The 17359-nt window shown below is 46.3% G+C and overlaps 1 protein-coding gene across 5 annotated transcripts in view; it reads right to left on the reverse strand.

Annotated features, from left to right (window-relative positions):
• Positions 1 to 17359, reverse strand: part of LOC105284577 (mucin-12) — a 275050-nt gene that overhangs the window by 134089 nt on the left and 123602 nt on the right. The gene's annotated exons all lie outside the window — the stretch shown is intronic.

The following is a 17359-nucleotide window of genomic DNA, read 5'->3' on the forward strand; positions in this document are numbered from 1 at the left end:
TTCGTTAATCGCTGATCGATTTGAACTCTAATCGATGACTAATTCGATACAGAAATTCGCAGAAGCTGCCCGAGGTTTCGCGAAACTCTCTATGAAAGTGTGTGAACAGCTGATTAGACTAACGAGGCGAGCGAGAAGCAACCAACAAGTTAAGCGTCAAAACAAATAACGATCAGATGATCTATTAAAGCTCGATAGATCCTTATGGATCTATCGGAACAAAGAAAGATAAACATGTATCTGAAATCTATATTAAAGAGCGATAGGTCAATATAAAATTGTCACAACAGTTATGCATGGCAGAAAATACATTTTTACCAGAATAATATAACAGTACAATATAATAATATAAATTAATATATATTGTAAATATACATGTACGTTGTAGGAAGCAAATAAACTCTAGGAACCGAGTAATTAAAATAAGCATATGAAAAATAAAATTCCATTCCTTCATTTATTACATGGTTCTCATGATACGATAAGTATATCGATACGATACGATACGATACTTCACGAGAAAAGAATCACAATCAAATTTCGACTTTGCATTACATTTTGGCGATCTCAGCATTAATCAGTAATATCGATAATTCATTAAATTCAACCGCAGTTAATTAAATCGGCGAGCCAAGATTCACCAACTCACGTAAAGCGGGGAAGGTGCGATTTCCAAGAATAATAATCGACGAAGTTATTAGGACGCTGATACCAGACACCGAGACGAAATCGGGAGTTACCGTGCAATCTCGACGTATCCGCGCTCACGCGGAATCATCCCGGTGTGTAACTACTGAAGGATGCGTAATTATCTCACCGGTTACACGCGCGGGGAGCGGCGCGCGATCATATAGATCCGGGCGACATTACCGGTAAATCCGTACAGCAACATCCGCAGCAGCGAGAGGAAGCAACGAGACGTCTCCTCCACGGTAAACCCAATTTATTTCGTTCCGGACGAGGGAGGTGAGAGCGAAACGAGAAAGCCCTTCTTCTCGGGGTGGGCGCCAAACGGTGATGCCACCGGCGACTTGTGAACCACTTGTCGCTGTTACGGCCCCATAAATTCACGGTGCCGCCGACAACAGCGACGACCTGAGTCACACTCTCGTCGCCCTCTTCCTCCGCTCGTGTTCGGACACCTACTTACTTAGCTAGAAGTCCGGACTGCAAGATCATGGGACTCCTTAATCGAAATCACCATGTTTCTCCCTTTACCTGTCTAATGATACTGGTGCTCCGCTGTCGCGTAATTTATCCTGGTCTGTAGCTGTTCGAACAAGTATATATTGTCCATCTCTTGGTCTGTGTTTTGAGACACAGTACGCTAAGACAAAATTAAATTTACGAGCGAATAACTAATTGTCAGCAAAGTGAAATTAATCAGTGACACTTGTCGTCCCTTCTTGAAATCTATTTTAATCTTTCATCGCCACCACGCAGAATCGAGTTTAGATTTATTATATCTAATGACATTAGAATATAATCGAATCGAGCTGCATGCGTGCGAACGGGAAGAGAGCAAGGCTGCGAGGGGTCTTGTCAACGGGGATGATAGAGACGAGAGAATGGGACGGGAAGATAGGAGGACGAAGGAGATAGAGAGACATAGGGGGGAAGAGGAAGATAGAGAGAGAAAGAGAGAGAGGGAGAAAGTGAAATGGAGAGAAATGGTAGGCTTCCTGCATCCGACGTCTCGTCGAGGAACGTAACATAACGAGATGAAGTCAGTGGTGTATGACGTCACGGTGGTGGGCGTCCTCTTCGTTGCGCTAGCTCACTTCCTGGCGACTGTTTCCGTGGAACGGCGGAGGCCGTCAACAAAGGATGGCCAGCCACCCAACGAGGAAGGGAAGACCCGTCTCCTCGTATCTCTACGTAGCCGTGTGATATCGTGTGAATCCTCCTTGGACATCGCCAGACCATGCTCCGCGAACCAGCGACAGAGTTTCCGAGTGAGCTCCATGTTGCTCGGCTGATAAGAATCATCATCGCTTAAGAAGTTAACAAGAAATGTAACGCGCAAGTCGCATTAAATCGACATAAGACGAGTCAGACGATTTTTAAAAAATATAGCAGAAATAGAAGAAATTGCACGCTTGTAAAATAATCTGCAATTCGTCTCCGTGCAAATGGCACGTCATCGCATTCGTCATCATTCGAGAGAAGTCCGATAAAAATCACAAATGAATGGATGAATAAGCTAATTTTCATCAGTGGCGTTATGATTTGACATGGATCCTAGGATTTCAAAGCAAATCACGTCGTCGTCGGAACGTCAGGACGATCGCGCGCGTCGTATCACACGAACAAATGAAATTCCTCGGGCCATTGCGCTCCCATAAAATTGTTTTGGTCTCCGCACGGAGCCAATCCGCGGACCACGATTCCAGCGCTTTTCGGAGCGTCAGCTTCGGACGACGAAAACGGAGGAGGAAAGTACGGAGGGCAGCAAGAACGGACGAGCGGACGAAGGGGCGCGCGGAACGTTAAGGGGTGATAGCCATATATACGACGTCCCCCATTGAACGTCGTACTTTGAAAACTTTGGACGTTAAGAGAAAGGGTAGCTAGCTGTGCCGAGGACGTATTGTAAAGACTCCGTACGGGCGTCCTCGAGGTGGCATAAGGGAGCTCTGTAGGGCGGCGCAGGGATCTCCTAGACATCGCTTCGATTTAAGGAGTGCCAGACTCACGGCAGGGCGGTGGAAATGCTAGGATTTTGGATTCTATCGGGATAACGATCGGAGCAACGAGAGAGGAAAGAGAGAGAGAGCGAGCAATGAAATGCTTTCATCCTGGCGAAATCCTACGAGCGGAGGCGGACGCGATTTGCCGAGAAAACATCGCGCGCGACAAGAATAGAAATCCCCGAGCGATCGCTCTCCGCAAAATGGAAAATGGCCGACGCACCGTGGAAGCCGTCAGCAGTAAAATCCCACGTCATTCGCATGCGACATCATTCACGAAACATTGATCTACGCAGCGCAGAGAAATAGCTATATGCCGCGAGCGAAAGATATCGCGTAGGGTTCAACGTAATACAGAAGTACGTACGTACTTACTTGAGCCCATTATCTTATGGAGTTATCGGAAACAAGCACCTCACTCTTAATTTGACTTTTATAGGCCATTTTATGCAGAGGAATATTATAAATGTTTAGAGAGCAACGTAAAGAGATTCGATCGCCTTGTTAAGCGACTTAATGAGATAATCATCACACGAAATGTCACGCGACTCCACGTCCATCTCATAGGATTGCACTCGAACTCGGAATTCGAGTCGCGGAGGCGAACGGATTTGCCGCGTGTAATATTTCAATGCTATTATCGAGTCTCCGCGTGTCTTCGTACAAAGGGAAAATCAAAGAAACGAGGAAATGCCGGGCAGAACGAGTCAATAGCTTCGCCGCTACGGAGCTACGGCATCACGAAACAAAGGGCGAACGAGTGAACGGAACCCCTTTGAGAAAATCTTCAACTCACTCCAACCCCCATCCTCCCATCCTCCCATCCTCCCATCTTGTCTTTTCTTAGCTCGTGGGTGGGATTGCATTGCTGCTCCGCCTGCATTCTTTTAAAAAGATTCTTCCGCTCTGGTTAACGTCTTACGCCGGTCTGCAAAAATAGCTGAAGCAGCGCGAACAATTCGTGGAATCTGCTGCGTCGCACAGAGGAAGCTGCATCCAGCTGAACGAAGAGATTCGCGACGGGAATATGAAAGCCGACGCCACCTCCACGAGACGATTACGCGATAATAAACGCGATTGGTCAAGAAACGCCCGGCGACTTGACGATACAATAGATCCGAATTCAAAACTCGACGTAGTCGCGACAATGAGGTCCCATCAGGGCCATCAAAGATAGCAATTTTCCGGTAATAGTCCTAGTCGAAGACCACCCTCGGAATACTTCGTCCGTTTTGTCAAACTGAAGATAGCTTTTAAACTCAGCCAGGTTGTTCGCCGTCGTACTCTGTCAGGCTCTGTCCTCGCACTAATGAAGGACGAGCGAGAGAACGGGTGTAGGTCCAACGACGCGAGCAAAGGCCAACAGGTCGCCATTAGAGCATACTGTTTCGAACTACTAATAGCCAATTCATGCGACCGCCCAGCGGAGCCCGGGCTGCCAGTCTGCTTTCCTTCCCCGTAGCCGCCATGATCGTCGCATATATATTATATAAACCCTACATATAGTTGTCAATCTTATTCTGTTATACATTGTGATTAATTTATTCCATTCTTTATCATTCTTAGTGTCGCGAGATGAATCGAATAAGAAAGAAATTTAAAACAAGTGGACGAAGTATAAAGGATGTGTTACTTCGCAAAAATTTGTCGATAAAAAATTATAAGCTAAGAGAAGAAGATCGTTCTTAAAAATTGCGTTATATTATTCCTTATTATTCTCAAAAAATTGTTGCGGCAGCTAGCTCATATCCATCTTAGATATCGCTTCGGAAGCAGTCTTCAAATGTATAAAAAGTCAGAGCTGCGAGGAAACAGTAGTCGTTCTTAATTTCTCGCGTCTTACTACGTACCGAAGGAGGTTCGACAGGAGTTCTACACATCGGGTAGACATGTAGCTACGTCGGATATACGAACTAGTCCCCACGGCTCGCACCCTCCTTCGTACAATACTTGGTCTTCGTCTTGCGCACTCTACCCGCGTAATTACGAGGGGAAAATTAAGCACCGACACAGCCGCCGGTCGGTCGGACGGTCTGCCGGTCCTCTCGCTTCGTTAACGAGAGGGAGGGACGAGGTTGGTACCCAAGGAGCGAGGGAGAAACCATCGTGTAAAGTGAGGGAGTCACGTCCCCGGCGCTTACACGACAAAGACGACAAGGTAGAGAAGCTTGCGCCAGCCAACCGCCAGTCTTCTTAGATCTTGGCGATGAATCGAGCCACAAAGCGACCATTAAAAGATCATATCACCCGGCGTCATGACTTCAGAAACCTACCGGCGAAATATTCTCGACAGTCGCTGAAGCCTAGAAAGGAGGAACGTCCCTCTTTCTAACGCTATCGTCACTTATCGAGCGATGCAATCCTTGCTTTTGTCATTTCTATGTCTGCGTGTTTATTACCTTTTATATTCCGTCGCATATTTCGATAATCTACATTTCTCAGGAAAAGATTAAACAATCCAGGTGAATAACGAACGCATTGAAACTTCTGACGTACCACTCGTCGTGGTTTACGAAGCCGATTCTCTTAACAACCGCCACTTCTCGTTGCAAACGTTTTTCTTTCGCTTGCACGCAACGTCCCTCCACTTTCTTAATCCGTTGCGCCGCGCGGAGGATTATTTTACGAGCCTGCGGTGCCACGGCATCAGCTGCGTCTTCAATGTGATCTCAACCCTCGATAGAATAGTGAAGGAAGCTGGCGAAAAAGGGCAACCAAGCTCGCTACCGGTGAAGGACCACCCCCTAATGCGAGTTAATAATACTCCCCTATTTTTTAAGAGTCACTATTTTATTTATAAGATATGGACCCATACGCGTAGAAGGATATTTACGGGGTAAGCGACTATTATCTCATACCCCGGGTCTGTTCGGTAAACCGGAGGGAAGAAAGCCGTTTCCCCCGAAATATATTTCCAGATGCATACTTTATGCTACACGCAACACCGTGCTCACGAGTACTACTCGTATTTCGCGTCACTATGTCAGATCCGATAAAACCTTGCATGTGAGATTCGACGGCAGAGTGGAGAAAAATTGCTTTATTACGATATAATCGGCGATTATTTAAAACGGATACGAAAATATATATTTATACACTTCCACGTCTAATGTTTCAACTAAACCAACGTCGCAAAAAACGCAACCATTTAAAATAATAATAAGAAAATAATATAAAATATATCAAATATGGTAGCACAGAATACAATTGTCATTACAGTATATTTTCATAGACAATATAACCCGAGAATCTTCAATAGAACAAGCTTAACTTATAGCTCTAATGACTGCGATTATAACAGAATTTTTCTATAGCTACTGCCATACATCATCGGTTACGATTTCTAGGAAGGGAGCTCTTGCTACAAAGTTCGCGCTGGATCTGGAAATTTTCCTCTCATCCGCGGTGGCTGTAATCGGCAGGGAGTTCCGTTTACCGTCTGACAAAGGCGTCCACGAACGCGCAGAAGGAAACCCCGGTGGTCCGAACCGGACAAAAGCGGCCGTCGCGGTAATTATCGTCGACGTGGGCGAGAACAAGGAGGCGAATCGCGTCCACGTGAACGCGCCGTCGACGACCTCAGCCACGGAGGAGGACGCGATTCGCCAGGGCGCTGACTGGGCTTCACCGAGTTTCCAGCTAACCAAGCAATCATCAGGAACCAAAGTTCCCGCCGGTCGTCTAGGCTTCCAAGCTCCCGGAAACTTTCCGTCTGAGCGTACCCTCTCGATGGCCAAGGATCGGGCCTCTTTGTCCACCCACCTGGCTTCCGAGATCACCGCTCGGACGAACACAGCTGTCGCAGCAATCGCAATAAACGTCCATTAACGCCGAAAGGCCTCGTCGGCTCGCTGTGAATTGCAACGACCAGTCGCGCGGCGAGTTGACACCTCTTAGCTTTCTGTTATGCAGATAACAGAATCTCTCCTTGAGTTTTTCTCCATTCAGATCTACATTTTTCTCAATTTCGTAGCAATCTGCGAGAAACAGTCCTGAGATGACGAACAATCTCACGATTCCGTCGTGTGAACGGCGACACAACCAATTACAGTATTTTCCGGGAGAACGACGCAGATTCTCTTACGCGCTCAGCTATCTTATGGAGCGTATGTAAATTAGAGTCTCGTCGAAAGCGCGGCTTCCTTCGAAATCTGCCTGTTGTCTCCGTTTGATTCCTATCCCTATATATCTCTCTCTCTTTCTCGCTGCTTTCTCTCTCTCTCTGGGTCTTTCATCCGTTCCCTCTATCCTGCTCCTTACGAGTGCTCCTAACATTACCAACACCGCCACTGATGGGTTTGTATTCTAATTTCGCGCTTTGGTTTTCACCCGGCTTTCTACCAAAGCGAGGCGAGACGGCGCGCCTGGGGGAGGGAGAGAAGGAGCGTTTTCTCCGCTGCAACCACCCGCGAGGATGAAATCGCTTTCCAACTAATCCCAACGGAACCCTCTACCCCACTCTTGCCGGCGAACCCCGCACGAACCGCCTTTCTTATCCCGAAGGCGAGCGCCTTCTTCTTCTTCTTCTTCTGCTCCTCCTCCGTCAGCTGGGTAACCAGGAGATTCCGGATTTTAATACACGTAAAATTAAAATTAGACCCATATTTGCATTTGGTAATGGGAAAAAGAACGCCACCGTGGGATAAATTCTCGCACACGCCGCGAGACATACCAAGGAGGTTTCTTGTGGCTTACGGCATATATTAAACTCGAAGCCAGCAACGTTGCGCGGTTTGGTAAGCTCGTCCCGGGCGATTAGGGCGAATTACATGCGCAACACGATCATCCTTAAAAATGTAAAGCTCCATAAACCTCGGTCAGAATAACATCAAACTATCGTTGAAAAATTATTTAGCAAACTATAAAGAGATAATTTGAGATAAAGCACATTTCCGGAACTGTCATCTTGCATGAAATATCTCAAGTCTAGCATTAGTGTTTAATCAGGAAATCTCCAAGTTTTGTTACAGACGATTTACAAAGGTGTCAGAAAATGGCAGCGGGATATCCATCGATCCAAGAAGCCGTCGAAGATAGATCTAAAAGTAAAGACCTGTGAAATGGCCTTTCTGAGTAACTCACCCATGAAGGCATCACAGTGTCAAGAAAAGCAGTAATCTTGCAAACTTCTTTTACTAACAAAACGTTTTTTCCCCCTCGATAATATCTGTTTATTGCACAATTAAATTAATAGTGAATTTAATACTAGTCCACGATTGGAACGTAGATTTCAACAAACTGACCACATGAACTATTAAGTCACATTTGTTTGACGTCGCGAAACTTCACATAGAGGAAGAGATCCTCCAGCGGTATTGAACCCGGTGGAGATTCCTTATCAGTGACCAAGGTACACAAGATAGCAGATAGCAAAACGCCGGACGGACTGGGCCAAAAGGCAGGCTCCATGGGGGTTGCTGAAGTCCTAACCACGGCCTAACGACGGCTATCAGTGGTATATCGGGAAAGGAGAAACTCAGATCTTATCGGTGCGTTACCACCTAAGCTGTTTGCGTCTTGTAAACTCGAAGATTACCAAAGTGGTTTCCCCACCGACCGCCCTCCTTCTCCATCCCGATACGAGATAACGTGGCCGACAAGGAAACCATGGACGAGGGTCTCGAAGTGGGTATAGACACCGTGGATCCGGATGGTATTCAATGTGTGAATTGCGGCGTCTGGGGTCGCCTGTCCCATTCCGATTTTCGAGCCGGTCAGACGCGCGCAAGACCTCGCATAAGGATAGACTCGGCTCGCCTGACCATCCAATCATTAACCCGAATTACGCTCTGACCGCCGTGCCGAGCAATATAAATGATTAAGTTAGTTACGCGAGTTCAAACAGCGTGAACACCAGCAAACATCATATAATGCGCCCATAATCATCATGTAATTACCAACTTGTATGTAATAGTTAGCGCGCTTGTATTGAAACGTGACGTCGTCACGTTATCTTCAGTTTTAGCTATATTTCGTTGAAAATTTACGTTTCCTAGAATTTGGAGATCTTAGATGAGACTTTGATAATAAATATATCATCCATAATTCTTGCGTTATTGAAAGTATCTCGGAGCTGGTACTTTCAGCGTAATATCTGACGAGTTCGCACGTAAAGCACACATGCAGTTTTATCAGGACGCATTTGAAATATTCCGGAATGTTCAGCTTCCGAAATCTAGCGAATTGATGTCGCGGGATCGCATTCTCATCACGATGCGCTCGGTACGTCCGGTACTTCCGAATTTTGCGCTCTACCGAACGACGCTCGCGTCTCGTGAATGCGTAGACTTCGACTACGTCGGTGCAGAAGCAACGAAGTTGCCGCTGTCGATTCAAAGTTCCGGAAGCTCGTCTGGCAGAACCGAAGAGCTATAAGAAGGGTAGAGACGCGACGGAACGGGCGAGCATGCAGTCCACGGAATCGCGGATTCGCTGGCGAAGTAATAACTTGGAAGACGAAGCTCCGCGCGAGTCCGTCGCAGCTCGCGTTTAGAGGAACACGTACGAAAGTGGATAAGCAACCACCAGGAGAAGTTCATTCATGCGCTGACGCGTCCAGAATAGATTATAGGTAACGCGAACACCACGTACACCACTGTCTAGCTCTTGTCCTTACCCGCCGCGTCCTCGCGCTGCTCCCTTTCGCCTATCTCGTAGTCACCCTCATACGAGAATGCAATAACGACTGGGAGTTTCCTCGGGAGATCCTCAGACATCCTCCTGGAGGTCCTGGCCGTAGTTAGCCCGCATTAGTAATCTCCCCGAGGTATTCTTGAATTCTACGTCGCCGCGGTGAACGCCCACCCGCTTCTCACCCCTTCTCGCCTCCAGGTCCATATGAATCCGAATTCAAATCTTCGACATTACTCTGTTTTGTTCTTCGTATCTTGTCGAGTTAAGCGACGCGCAAAATTATCCGCGATTTACGCTCGAAAATGTCGCGCACGTATAAATATTTTATACGTAATATAAATTTTTATATTTTTATATTTTTATATTCTTTCCACTGAATATTAATCATGGAATAGCGTTGTTCTCATCGAAGCTATCGATACGCTCGAATGTATCCGCCGTATTTTTATTATACGTACAAAATATTTTGCGCTGCGAGTTCCTCACAAAAATACGCAAAGCTCGGTGAAAACGCGCGCGCTCGTTGCACTCGTTAACAACGCTACCGTTCGTTAGAGCCCCGTTAATTACCCGCGAAAATAGATCGCACGGCGGAACATGCGCGGAGCACACACGAAAGTAGTGAACTTTCTGATCGAGAGACCCACCCCTTCATCAGGGGCGTGCGGTAACGTTTTTCTCCAATCTGCGTTCCATCTCTTACTTCGTCCGTAATCGCTATCGCCGTAACAACTGTTACGATTCGCAAATCCGCCGTCCCTCGGTCACGAACCATTTACTCGCACATTTCGTTAGAGCAGTTTCGGCTAATTAATGCCCGCCGCGAGCGAATTCGCGAATCGTTCTCGATTCGAAAGACGCGCGATGGAAGACACAAGTGCAAAGACCAAGAAACCCGGACGGATCACCCCGAAATCGGTATCGGCGATTGACGGTACTCGCCTGTTTCATCACGAGACGAATGCGAAATCGACGAGTCGGTCTCTCGAGGGTCGAAAGGGTCGCCTTACGGGCGGCTTGTGCCGGACTAAATTAACCATGAATGGCCAATTAACCTGGAGACTGTGCCAACTAACCGCCATGGCCGCCTTCGGTCTCTAGCCAGAATTGATCGCCGACATACCCGCTTAATCGTTACCGATTGCATAAGAAATGCTGATCGCGTCCGCATTTCGAAAAATATGTTCGTGCGAATGGCAACTGATGCTCGATTTCTGGCGATTTCTGGCGAGCGGACTATTCTTTCTTCCTTTCGGGAGTCCATTTGCATTCTATAAAGCGAGAAAATGTTACTCGATTTTTTCTGCGTTATGAAAATGAAAGAAGCGATCATTATTCTTGAACGTTATACATACTTAACAATATTTAGTATCGCTCTGTTTGTTTCTTCAATAATTGAAACATATACCTGCTTTATTCTATTTTTTCTAGACATAAAAGAAAACATAGTTGTAACATAATAAAAATATATTTAGTTATTGTGTTAATATATAATTATTTATAATATTTGGGCAATTATGATTTTCTTTACATATTTTAATACTATACTGTTTAATAAAACAAATATGCAATATTATATCGCATCAATCGAATTTGAAAAGCGACAACCTTAAAGTACCACGTATGCGTTCCTTGTTTACTTTTCGCTTTTAAATCGGATGAGAATTTTCAGTCGATTATTTTCGTTCGTTGCGCGGGACGATACACACGCGGGGTTTGAGAAAAGCAGCAACCCCTGATACCCCACACCCTGGGATTCCCGCTCCGAACCGTCTTCCTACGAGGTGGGGGAGGGTGCCGTTCCACGCGATGGTACATTTTTAATTACTTACACCCACGCAGCTGCATCGCGCGATGACTATAAATCAAGCGGAGCGCCGCCCAGCAAAGTAATTACAGCTTGAATTTTAGATAATGTTGCCGCAAGCACGGCTCACCCGCCCGCCCACTCCGCCGAACTACCCGCCTTTCGTTCAACCAACCCCTGATCTACCGTAAATAGATCGTCGCTGCTCCGGATTTTTGTTAATCCGCAGTTTTCGATCGCGAGCGATAAATTCGTAAAGCGTACGCGTAAATCGCTCGTATGATCAAATTCCTTTCCTCGCAAAAACTGCCAAATGTCGGCACGTAATGATTACTTAACATGAAAAGCATCATACGTTGTTCAATAATAGAAATTTCTCAGTTTTATTCGAGCACATCTCACTTAATTGTACTTTTAATTAATTTACAATGGCGGATGGTATATAATAACGATCGAATTGACATATATTCCGCCGTTGATCAACGTAGCGCGATCGTGTAAATTTGCGTTGTTAAACTTCGATACTTGAATCTGAAACTTTATTTCGAGCTAATTTTGAGACTCGCAGCATCGGAGGACAGGGGTAGCTCTAACTTCGTGGCTAAGCGTAGGAGTCGGGAAGCGACGTCGGAATTGTTTACATAATTATGCGCCAATTAAGAGAGCGGGCTACGGGAGGCAAGGAGAGGAAGAGAGAAAACGCGAACGGAGGATCGGTGCCGAGTGGCTGATGAGGGCAACAGCCATCTCGATTCCCGCGCAATTAAGGTGCGGTTGAGAAAACCTAAAAAAAGGCTCGCTAGGAAAGAGTGGAATTTAATTAGGAACTCTTGCGCTCTCTTGTGTTGCCAGGCAGCCATGAAGAAGCGAAACAGCGCGTACGAAGCGAATACGTAGGAGATCGAGAGAAAGAGCGTTGCAGAGCAGAAATTATTGAGCCGAATAATTCAAGAGATAGAGAAAGAGATTTCTCCGTTGCGCGCTCTCTCTCTCTCTTTCTCTATCGAGAAACGATGCCAAGAGATGGGGGAGAGAGTGGTGGAGCGAAGAGAGAAAACACGAGCAGTAGGGTATCGTCAGCGAAGACATAACAATCAGGAATATGATAACACGCGGGACGCGGATGCTTACCTTCACCTCAGAACCTCCGCGAGGATGCCAAGGAGCCGAAGAAGATGACGGCGGGGCAAGCAGAGCGAGATGAAAGATGATGAGTGAAGGAGCCGTGGCAGGGGTAGGGGCTGCTTAATTAGAGCCAGACTTCCGTAGGATGCTTGAGGCTTCCCCGCGCTCTAAAGTTCTATCTTCCCACAGTTTATCCGCGTAAAGTGGCTATCTCGAAATTACCCTCAAAATTATATCGAATTTCGGACCCGATCCTGCTCGGTCCCCGTTATACCTCGCGCGAATGTCTAGAGTATCGACAACTTTAAAGTCATCCGAATCCATCAAAAGCGACGGGTGATTCGACGCGACGGAAAAGATAATCGATTACATTACACAGAGACGCAAGACGGATGACGCACGAAGAACATCCTGAGCCATCCTTTAATCTTCTGGTACCAGTACAAACTCTCCATAGAGTCTACTTGAGCGCACAAGTTTCATATTTTCCAGATAAACGTTCACTTAATAAACAAATATTTTCGTTACTTCAAGAAACTCAAGTTTTCTGAGATAATATAAAATTGTTCCTGAAGAAGAGTTGCCTTCTTTCAAATTTAAACAATTTTTATGCAAACAAATATATTTGAAAAATTAACGCGTACACGCGAGACTCTTGCACTTATATGTAAATCGAGCTCTAAGGAATGTCGCATTATTTTTTGGCGACTTCTTCGAGGCGTCGCTTCCTTCTCTGGAGTATTTCGCACGAGCAACAACCACGACGGAGGGCCGATGTTTACTTTATCCTCACTAATCACGGGACGTATTTGCGTTTTATAATCCTTGGTCGGCTAAGAGGGTAAAATCTGAAAGCTTAGTGGAATCTCCTTTCGGTCGGATGAGTAATCCTCGCCCCAGCCCACGACTGCCGCAGCGCTCCTCATCCTCCGTCTAAGAGTCGTCTGAGAGCGGAGCGTCTTCGTGTAACGCCAAAGAAGAGAGAGTCCATGTCGCTAACTTAATGATTCACTTTATCTCATAATACAGTCGCGCGTTCCCGAATATTCGCGATGATGGACACGCGACGTCAAGAGATATTCGGAACTTGTGAGAAATCTCGAGTTTACAAAGTACTTCTAATCCGACTCTGATTTTAAGTATCAAATTACTCATCGAAAAAATCTGAAAAATCTTTTAAGCACGCAGAGTTCAGTTCGTAACGTGACGCACAGTTGCACTATTATTTTAACGTGATTCATAATTTGCTGATAATCGTATCAGCGACAATCAGCGAATCACAATTCAACATTTGCAGCTCGGCATAGATTCATAACCGCCACCGATAGGCTGAATTTTGGAGACGGTAGATCGGGACATAAATTGTGCATCACGAAGAGTGGTTTTCAAAGAACGAGCAAGGGTGCACACGCAGATCGAATAATTGATAGGTGTATCGTCTGGTTGCAGGAAACTCGCAGGTCTGTGTTATCGATAATTCACTCGACTTGACCGTCCTCACTCGAACAACGGGTACCACCCTCCGGTCCTGCCTCCTTCGCCCTATTTATATGATTAATGGCTTTATAATGACCATGCAAGCTTGCGATTCCCGGCGCAGGACAGAGTAACCCTATCTCGCCGGGAGCAGCGTTCACGCGAAAGAATATTTGCCGTCTTGCCGAAGGGCGCCCGCAAAAGTGTATAATCGTCGTAATAATACCGTTTCTGACCTCGATTTCGATGAATACTGCAAAATACTGCATTGTCCGCGCTATTCAACCGCGATACCTTCAAAAGCATGATCCTCTGCTGTAGCAGAGCTGAGCTCTTTGTATCGCCGATTACCACTTGGCTTCGTACTATTACACGCATTAGCGTCACGATTTTTATCAAAGAGACAGTATTATTGAACAATTACACGGACGAAATTGTCTTTGAAGCGTCCCAGTAAAAAGCACTAATAAAAAAAAGTAAAAAACATGTCCTCTATAAACTATTAAAATTTGATAGGATTCCTATTTGTGATCATTGACAATTGTGGTCATCATCCGTGCGTTTGAAAAATATAAAAATATGTTTTTGATTAAATTGAATCGAATTGGAATAGCCGGACTCTGTCGTTGATCTCCACTGAATTTCCGACGGCGAGCGAGGAAAGGATAATCACGATCGATCGGTGTAAAATTTCTTGGGGGTGTCGGGGCGGCATCGGAATTGCGCTCCAGGTGAAATCGAGCTATCGAATCGACATCCGTCATGCGAACGTGTCAGACCCTATACGTGTTCTCCTAGCGGTAACTCTAGCCACTCGACGGTAATTCTCTGGCTGGCATGCGACCGCCACTCGAACGACACGACATCACACCGAGCGTCGCGCCATTTTTCCCCATTTTTCAGACTCCCCTCGCGAGACCAGCATGTGCACGAACAGAACGCGCCGCAGACGTGAAGCCCTTTTAAATGTCCGTGGACCTGGTACGCGGCAACAAAATATAAAATTAATTGCAGGTCTTGGAGCGGGAACACGCTAAGGCGCTCGAAGGAAACCTGTAAGAGGGCTCCTTGCTTTGTACACGTACGTGTATCCTGGTGCACTCGATTATAGTCGGAATGAACCATTCCGGAATTTTACAAGGCATGTGCGATACAGTGGCTTTAATCGTATCCGCAATGAGTTATTATATTTCTTAGTTGCTTAAGTTCAAAACGCGTGCTCTTAAATTTATCGTGCTCCTGTATCAAACTTCGTAATTGGCTTAATTAATAGGGATTTGCAAATTTTAGAAATTAGCAATTTTATATATTTTTTATATATCTATTATATATATATATATATATGTATGTACTCTATTTTGATTTGATACTTACAATATTAAACTCGATGAGATACCAAGAACGATGAAATTCGATAATATTCGACTGTCTCTGATCTTTGAAAGTCGTCTCAACTGTCTATATCCGCAAGTACCACTGTCGAAGAATTAATGCATCTCAAATTATAATCAAAATCACTGCAATTACAACGTGCAGCCCGGAAACTCGCGCGTTCTAATCATCATGAGCACTGTATGGACACGTAAGCGAGTCGCGCGCGGAATTGTCGAACGCATACGACACGTAAGCCAAAACAAAGCGTGCCAAGGTTTAAAACACACTGATCGCGATATACGACGACGGGTGAGCGTCGGTGCGACGACGCAAACCTACGTCCGTCTTGACGAGCCACGTGGCCGAGACGTAGAACCGGCCGTGTCAAGCTTGGCGTAAAAGTGACAGACAGACGTATATGTATATATATAGAGAGAGAAAGAGTGATATCCGCAACCCTCCACACGACGTAGAAATTCTACATACGCCTAGGCTAGGTAAAGGCATAGCCCGACCGGGCTACGTGGCTTACAAGCACGTGGGAAAAAGCGCGTGCGAAACAAGCGTCGGCCGGCCGGCAGCCTCTACAGGGACCGCGTGCATAATGCATGGCCGGGCGTATGCGCTCCCGTAGTGCGCCGTTCTACCCGACAAAATAACACACATTTGCGACTAATTTTCCGAACGATCGTCATCGTCGTTGTAGTCGTCGTCGTCGTAGTCGAAGGAGTGAGTGGATGCGGAAAAGCTTCGCCGACGACGCTGTCGTCGCGACACGCCCCGGTGCTCCGCAACCTCTGACCCTCGTCTATCCTCCTTTCCGTGCCTCCTTCGCCTGAGTGACGATCGAATGCCGAGCTTAGCGTCGCGTGTATTGGTAAAAACGTACGACGGAAGTGCGCGACTATAAGATTTCGTTTCTCGAAGAAAGCGATGCGTCTCCGATGCGCGCTGCGCGGCCCGAAACACTGCCGCTATTTTAACATTCGACAGTAACAAAGAATATTAATATTGTTGTTGGTGATTTTCAAAGTTCGCCTGCGTCTAATCTTGGACGCGATTGCAACGAGGCAAAGGGTAAAGGTCTTTGTTGCAGTAGGCAGTTGAAAGTAGGCAGCTCGGAATGATCATGATGCAATCGTGGCGACTTGGACGCATTACTTTCCCCCGTAGTTTCGTTTCGAAACCATTGACGGGCATCCCTTTGCAACTCGCCGAGGAAATCCCGCCGGTTGAATGAACGACGTTGGGCCATAAGCTGCTATTTCCTTGACCCGCTTCCTTATTAATATTTCTGTGAGGTTTATACACACGTAGGAATCGCGCTAATGTGCGCGTATACGAAGTTAAAGTGAATGCACTACATCATAATATTAGGGGTGCTTCCGTAGAAACTCAAATCGAAGCAATAGAGAAGAAGAATAGGGGTATGTAGCTTTAACACTGAAATTCGTTATGTGCAAGCGCGCCCGCAATGCAACATTTATAACATATTTATGTCGTCGCCACAGTGTACTACTCAAATACAGCATCTATAGATAAGGAAATAGAACTAAATTGGTAACATAACTAGAGAAGGACACGACTACCTACGCAAAAGAGAGAAACACCTTGCGGGCATCTTTCGAACGGCGTTACATTCAACTGTTTTTCTATTCTAATGATGATATGAACTTTGCATATATCTATAATACGTACACCTGTGATAACGCAAGTGCAAAGCACCGACTCATACCTTAAACAAGGAAAGTAAATTTTCGTCAATGCTCCAAAAGTAGTAGATAGGTGGTGCAAGAAAAACCAAATACACTTATGATCTTTACGACAACGACACGCGGAATGGAAATTCAATGGCAAACCGTGCTCGAAAGTCAAATAATTAATGCGGCGCGCGATATTTTCACTGCACTCGGGGACGGAGTCGCGCAGGGGCGAAAACCGCGATAAATTGGAGAGCTCGAGGAGCGTGACGCTTTTTAAAGCCCATGATTTTCTGGCGAAAGCTCGCGTTTCAGGCGGCGCGGAAGGGGCGAGTCGGGGCGTGCGCTCCGTTTAGCTGCAACCCGGCAATTACCTGTAGGGCATAATTGTCATCCCTTACGTTTTCCAGGACGGCGTCCCCTTCGTCCCACCCCACCCGCCCGCCCCTGAACGATTGCCCGCGTGTTCACCCCCGTGGCCACGGTTACTCCGAGATGGGGGGCGTCGGGTCACGCGAGGCCGTGCCTGTCGCAGGAGTCCACGCGACGCGGAG

This window comes from Ooceraea biroi, chromosome 6 (assembly GCF_003672135.1).
Source record: "Ooceraea biroi isolate clonal line C1 chromosome 6, Obir_v5.4, whole genome shotgun sequence".
In the NCBI taxonomy this organism is placed as follows: domain Eukaryota; kingdom Metazoa; phylum Arthropoda; class Insecta; order Hymenoptera; family Formicidae; genus Ooceraea; species Ooceraea biroi.